The sequence below is a fragment of the Phacochoerus africanus genome, chromosome X (genome assembly GCF_016906955.1).
Source record: "Phacochoerus africanus isolate WHEZ1 chromosome X, ROS_Pafr_v1, whole genome shotgun sequence".
Taxonomy (NCBI): domain Eukaryota; kingdom Metazoa; phylum Chordata; class Mammalia; order Artiodactyla; family Suidae; genus Phacochoerus; species Phacochoerus africanus.
This window is the reverse complement of record NC_062560.1, coordinates 46,945,545-46,952,226: the sequence shown is the minus strand read 5'-3', so window position 1 is coordinate 46,952,226 and position 6,682 is coordinate 46,945,545. Positions and strand designations below refer to the sequence as shown.

General features: G+C 35.2%; 1 pseudogene; it reads right to left on the bottom strand.

Annotated features, from left to right (window-relative positions):
• Nucleotides 1-676: 676 nt before the first annotated feature.
• On the bottom strand, nucleotides 677-770 carry LOC125118989 (uncharacterized; annotated as a pseudogene).
• Between the last annotated feature and the right edge of the window lie 5,912 nt (nucleotides 771-6,682).

The window sequence follows — 6,682 nt, the reverse complement described above, 5'->3', positions numbered from 1 at the left end:
ATAGCAAGTGGAATAATATCTTATGGGGGTGGAGGGGTATTTGTAAGTGGCTCTTTGCTGGAAACTGCCCTCAGCAGGAAGCCCCTTTAATTGTCACTTAAACAAAGCTATTTTATAACTAATCTTACACCAGGAACCCTCATGCTTTACTCATCTCCAGCCCAAGTACACTTTTCACATCTTTTGATCACACAATACCTTGCCTAACCTGTTGGTTCTTTCCATAGATCAAAGAAGTAGAAATGAAGAGTAAGTAATTAACAGCTTCTCCTTCAGTAATCTCCTGAACAAAATGTGTGAACAAGATAGCATCTAAAGAAAGATCACAAGGAGTAGACAAGCCTGCGCACTGTGGGAGATGGTTACTAGTTTAACCCCCTATCTCAATGATTAACTGAGATTACTCTCTCTTTTTCTTTTAAAAACTTTCATAACTGAACAGAAACTTTGGAGTTGGTTTTTGAGGAATATCAGTCTGCCTTCTCCTCAGATGGCCAGCATTCTGATTAAAAGCAATGTTCCTTTCTACTAACAGTTGCCTCTCAGGTGTTGATTTTGGAGCATTAAGCAGCCAGACTTGAGTTGGATAACATCACTTTCTTAACAACTTTCACACAGAACATACGTTTATCACATTGTACATTGCATTCCTAGTACTTTTTTTAACCTTATGACTGAAAATATGGAATGCTTCACAAATCTCTATGTTAACCTTGTGCAGGGGCCATGCTAATCTTCTCTGCAGTGAAGTGAGCTGCTAAAGTGAGCATTCTTGGTCTTCTTTTTACTCGGTAGTCAGAGTTGCTTATATATTCTAATTACAAGTCATTTGTTTGGTGTATGTTTTGCAAATATTTTTCCCAGGCTCTGACTTAGTTCTTTCTTTATTTTTTTTAAATTTATTTTTATTTTCCCACTGTACAGCAAGGGGATCAAGTTATCCTTACATGTATACATTACAATTACATTTTTTCCCCACCCTTTGTTCTGTTGCAACATGAGTATCTAGACCAAGTTCTCAATGCTACTCAGCAGGATCTCCTTGTAAATCTATTCTAAATTGTGTCTGATAGACCCAAAGTGGCTGTACCATTTTGTTTTCTTTCTTTTTTATGTATAATAATTTTTATTTTTTCCATTATAGCTGGTATACAGTGTTCTGTCAATTTTCTACTGTACAGCATGGTGTCCCAGTTACACATACATGTATACATTCTTTTTTCTCACATTATCATGCTCCATCATAAGTGACCAGACATAGTTCCCTGTGCTGCGCAGCAGGATCTCATTGCTAATCCATTCCAAAGGCAATAGTCTGCATCTGTTTTAAATGCTGCAACTGACAAGGGCTTAATCTCTAAAATACACAAACAATTTATACAACACAACAGCAAAAAAGCCAACAACCCAGTTGAAAAATGGACGAAAGACCTGAACAGACATTTCTCCAAAGAAGATGTACAGAGGGTTAATAAGCACATGAAAAAATGCTCAACATCCCTGATTATTAGAGAAATGCAAATCAAAACCACCATGAGATACCACCTCATACCAGTCAGAATGGCCATCATTAATAAGTCCACAAATAACAAATTCTGGAGGAGGTGTGGAGAAAAGGGAACACTTCTTTATTTTTTAACAGTGTCTTTGGAAGTTCGAAAGTTTTTAATTTTTAAGTTCAACTTATTGATTTTTTCTTTCATAATTTTTGGGTGCTATAATCAAGAAATTTTTGTGAAATAAACCCAAGGTCATTAAGATTTTCTCCTATCTTTTCTTTCAGAAGTTTTATAATTTTAGCTCTTTAAATTTTTTTATTGAGGTATAATTGCTGTACATTATTATATAGGTTACAGGTGTATAATGTAGTGATTTTTTTGGGGGAAATTATACCAAAAACACAAACAAGAAAAGCAAAAATATAAAAGAGGATCTACATCAAAATAAAAAGCTTCTGCTCTGCATAAGAAACCATTGATGGAATAAAGAGGCAACCTATAGGATGGTAGGAAATACTTTCAAACCAAGAAGATAAAGGTTTTATATACAAAATCTATGTAGAACTCACACAACTCAGTAAGCAAAAAATCTAATTTTAAAATGGGCAGAGGACCTGAATAGACTTTTTCCCCAAAGAGAATATACAAGTTGCAAACAGGTACGTGAACAGATACTCCACATCACTAATTATCAGGGAAATGAAAACCACAATGAGATATCACCTTACACCTGTTAGATTGGCCATCATTAAAAAGACAAAGAGGAATTCCTGTCATGGCACAGTGGTTAATGAATCCGACTAGGAGCCATGAGGGTGTGGGTTCGATCCCTGGTCTCGCTCAGTGGGTTAAGGATCCAGCGTTGCCATGAGCTGTGGTGTAGGTCACAGATGCGGCTCAGTTCCTGTGTTGCTGTGGCTCTGGCGTAGGCCGGCAGCTACAGCTCTGATTAGACTTCTAGCCTGGGAACCTCCATATGCCATGGGTGCGGCCCTAGAAAATATGAAAAAAAAAAGACAAAGAGATAACAAGTGTTGGCAAGGATGTGGAGAAAAGGGAACCCTTGTAAACAGTTGGTGTACTGTTGGTGGAAGTGTAAATTGATACAGCCACTAAAAAAAAAAAAAAGTATGGGGAGTTCCCATTCTAGTGCAATAGAAACTATTCCAACTAGTATCCATGAGGATTCAGGTTCAATCCCTGGCCTCACTCAGTGGGTTAAGGATCTGACGTTGCCATGAGCTGTTGTGTAGGTCACAGACATGTCTTGGATCTGGCATTACTGTGGCTGTGGCATAGGCCAGCAGCTGCAGCTCTGATTCGACTCCTAGCCTAGGAACTTCCATATGCCATGGGTGTGGCCCTAAAAATGAAAAAAAAAAACAGTATAGAGCTTCCTCAAAAAATTAAAAATAGGGCAATAGTGTATGATAGTATGATCTAGCAAGCCCACTTCTTTGTATATTTTTAAAGAAAATAAAAACAAGATATTGAGGAGATATCTGCACCTCCAAGTTTATTGCAGTATGATTCATTATAGTCAAGACATGGAAACAACCTTAGTGTCCATCAGTGGATCAATGGGTAAAGATGTTATGTATACATACAGTGGCATATTATTCAGCCGTGAAAAATGAGGAAATTCTTCATCGATAAAACTTGGCATTATGCTACATAAGTCAGACAGAGAAAGACAAATACTATATTATCTCACTTATATGTGGAATCCAAAAACATCAAACTCATAGAAGTAGAGAGTAGACCTATGACTACCAGGGGCTGAGTGTAGGTGAAATAGGGAGATATTGGTCAAAGTGTATAAACTTTCAGTTATAAGATGAATAAATTCCAGGGAACTCATGTACAACATGGTGACTATAGTTAACAATACTGTATTGTAAATTTGAAAGAGGCTATGAGAGTAGATATTAATTGTTTTAACCGTAACATCACCAACAACAAAATGATAATTGCATGAGTTTAAGGATGTGCTAACCTTATTGTGGAAAAACATTTTACAACATATTAAGTCATCTCATTGTACACCTTGAACTTACACAATCTCTGTGTCAATTATAGCTCAATAAAGCTGGGGAAAACATAACAATCCCCCCAGAACAAAATCAGAAACACTAACACATATTACCACTCACCACACTAATACATTTCCTCCCACCCAGACTAATACTGCAATATTTTTACTTTTGTGAAAAACTATAATTCATTATTGTTGTTTGTGGTTCATTATTTCTTTATATGACCATTTATAATTATAATTAATGCTTCTGATAATAGTCTGTGTTTATTCTTAGGCATTTAACCATTGGTTTTATTGGATTTACTAATTAGCTTGCATAAAATCATTATATATTTATCTTTTTGTATACATTTGTATACATGTCAAATATTTGCTTCTAATTTATCTATCATCTTACAGTTTTTTTAGTTGTGAGATTTTTTAAAAAATGTTTATGTTGTCAAATTGATCTGTCTTCTCCTTTATGACTATTTTTATCTTAAGAAATCATTCCCTATCTTTAGGTCATAAAATTAATCTCATATTTATTTTCTAAAAAATGTTTATAGTTTTAATTTCACATTAAGTTATTTAATCTATCTTGGTTTTATTTTTGTGAATGATATGAGAGACAAACACATGTTTCTCCTTAATTGAATAGCCTGTTTTTCCATTAAAATAAAATATTCCAAAAAAATGTAATTGTAATGTATACATGTAAGGATAACTTGATCCCCTTGCTGTACAGTGGGAAAATAAAATAAATAAATAAATAAATAAAATAAAATATTCCAAATTTCCTCCATTGAGTTAAAATGCCACATTTTTCAAAATAAAATTTCCATTTGTGCATTAGTGCATCTGCTTCTGGAATCTCTCTTTTCTCCTATTGATGCAATTTTTTATTATCAGACCATTACTATGTACTCTTTTTAAATTACTAGAGCTTTGATAACTTGTTATCAACCTACCCACATTAACTTTTTTTTTTCAGACTGCCTTGTCTTCTTGTCTCTTTTTTCTTGTCTTTGTTTTGACAGACAAATTTTTAAATTGTCTTGTTAGCTTTTTTCTTAAAGTTATTTTTAAAAATTGTTGGGATGTTGTTTAGGATTGTCTTGAATTTATGGATTAATTTGAAATACCAATCCATCTCAAGAGACATGGTGTCTTTCTCAATTTATATATCTCTCTTTTATAGCCTATGGTAATCTTTTATGCTTTTCTTCTTGTAGTTCTTGTGTATTTCCTATATGATTATATAAAGATAACTTATGGATTTTGGTTACAAGTGTATAGAAAAACACTTGCTATTTGTATGATAATACAGAAGTCTTGCTAGGTTGTTTAATTTCCTTATTAGCTCTAAAAGTTTATTGGTGGCTCCCTTTAGATCACCTATGTATAAAATAAATTCATATCTTTTATATGTGCACTTATTAATTGCCAAGATGACCAATACTAATGAATAGTACTGGTAATTATGGTCATAATTGTTTTGGATATTAAGTATAGTGATCGGCATATCTTCTTGATACATTCAGCTTTTTATATAGTTAAGAACATTCTCTTCTAAGGGTTATTTATCAATAATAAATATTCAAAGATCTGTAACTATTGAGATTGTTACCCACACTATTTCCATTTTTTCACCTCCTAATCCTCTTCAATCCACTACAGTAGCACTGTGCTGAAACTCTACTTACCAAGGTCCTCACTGGCCTCCATGTTGTTAAATCAACTGGACACCTTTAAAGAGGCCAAGATTGCTTTGCCCATCTAAACTGTGTTGACCACTCCCTCTTTCTGCAAATATTCAGTTGCTTGATTTCCAGGGACCTAGATGTAACTTTACTTCTGACTATATTTCTCCTCTCATATTATAGCTCTACATCCTCTATAACCAACATTTAATTGCAGAAAATTGTCAGATATAACTCCTCTTCTCTCTTCAGTTTTCACTCCTGGATTATTCAAGAACCCCCATGTTTTCTATTGCTAAATAAATGTATGTTTATGAAATTACATTGTACACTTAGAATTCCTACCTCATCCTAGTCATGCATGTAATGAGTGGGTTGATTAAATGACAGATAAAATTTTAAGCTTAATAAGTGCTATTAAGTGCTGGCTAAAGCCCTTTGGGCAGGAAATTTAAATCTTTCCCAGAATATGTATCTTTTTAGATGAGAGTGAAGTATTGGCCTTTCCAGGATAGGAGGGAACCAATGTAGCAAATTTTCCGCCAAATTGCCAGTTGGTTTGCTTGAAGAATGGTGCTGTATTGGGGGCTTGACATTGGAGCATTACTGATTTGTTGGATATTCGGAGGTGAGAGTAGCTAGATAAACAATGATATATAAGAGTCCATTAATAACCTCCATCCCTGCTACCATGGCCACTTCACTCTTATGCCTTTGTACAGGAGCTGGGATGTTTGATGAAAGAGGCCAGATGATGGCTTGGTTGTTCAGTGCCTCTTGTATGGTGGATGTTCTGTGGTTGGTGTTAACCTGTGATACTAAGAGTTTCACATTTCATGTACATTCCCCTATTATCCATCCACATTCATCAAACCCCAGATGTACATTTTATGTGCATTCCCAGTCTTCCAGTCTTTTTTGTTTCAGGCCCCTGACTGGCCAACCAGAACATTCTCTACTGTCATGTGTCAGCATATTCTAACCTCAGGCCTCTTCTCTTTCTACACAAAGTGAATGGGCAGCTATACTCCCTGAAGCTCTGCCCACTGGTTGGATTTTACTTCTCCTCTTTCTTCTTAGGACAACCTGAAAGTAATTATTATGCAACTCCCATCCATTTTCAGCATGCCCTCACATACCACATACTAATCGACCCAACTATAAAAGAATCTCAGTATTGTGCATCCTTCTTCAGCTGTTGATACAAGGCTGCCCAGAGATATGAACCTAGATAGAAAGGAGCACTAGTACAAGTATGGTAAAATGAGGTTCTGGGTCACCTGCTCATGAAGCATACTCATGCCTTCTGGTCTTGATTTGGTTCAATCTTAGATATACCATTTCCAATTTATGACAGATTGCTTCTAGGCCTTCCTGACCTCAAGAATTAATGCTTCTAATATAAAGGTTTTAATAGAACAGGCATTCCTGGCCACATGGTCACTTGGTGTTCCATGGTCAAG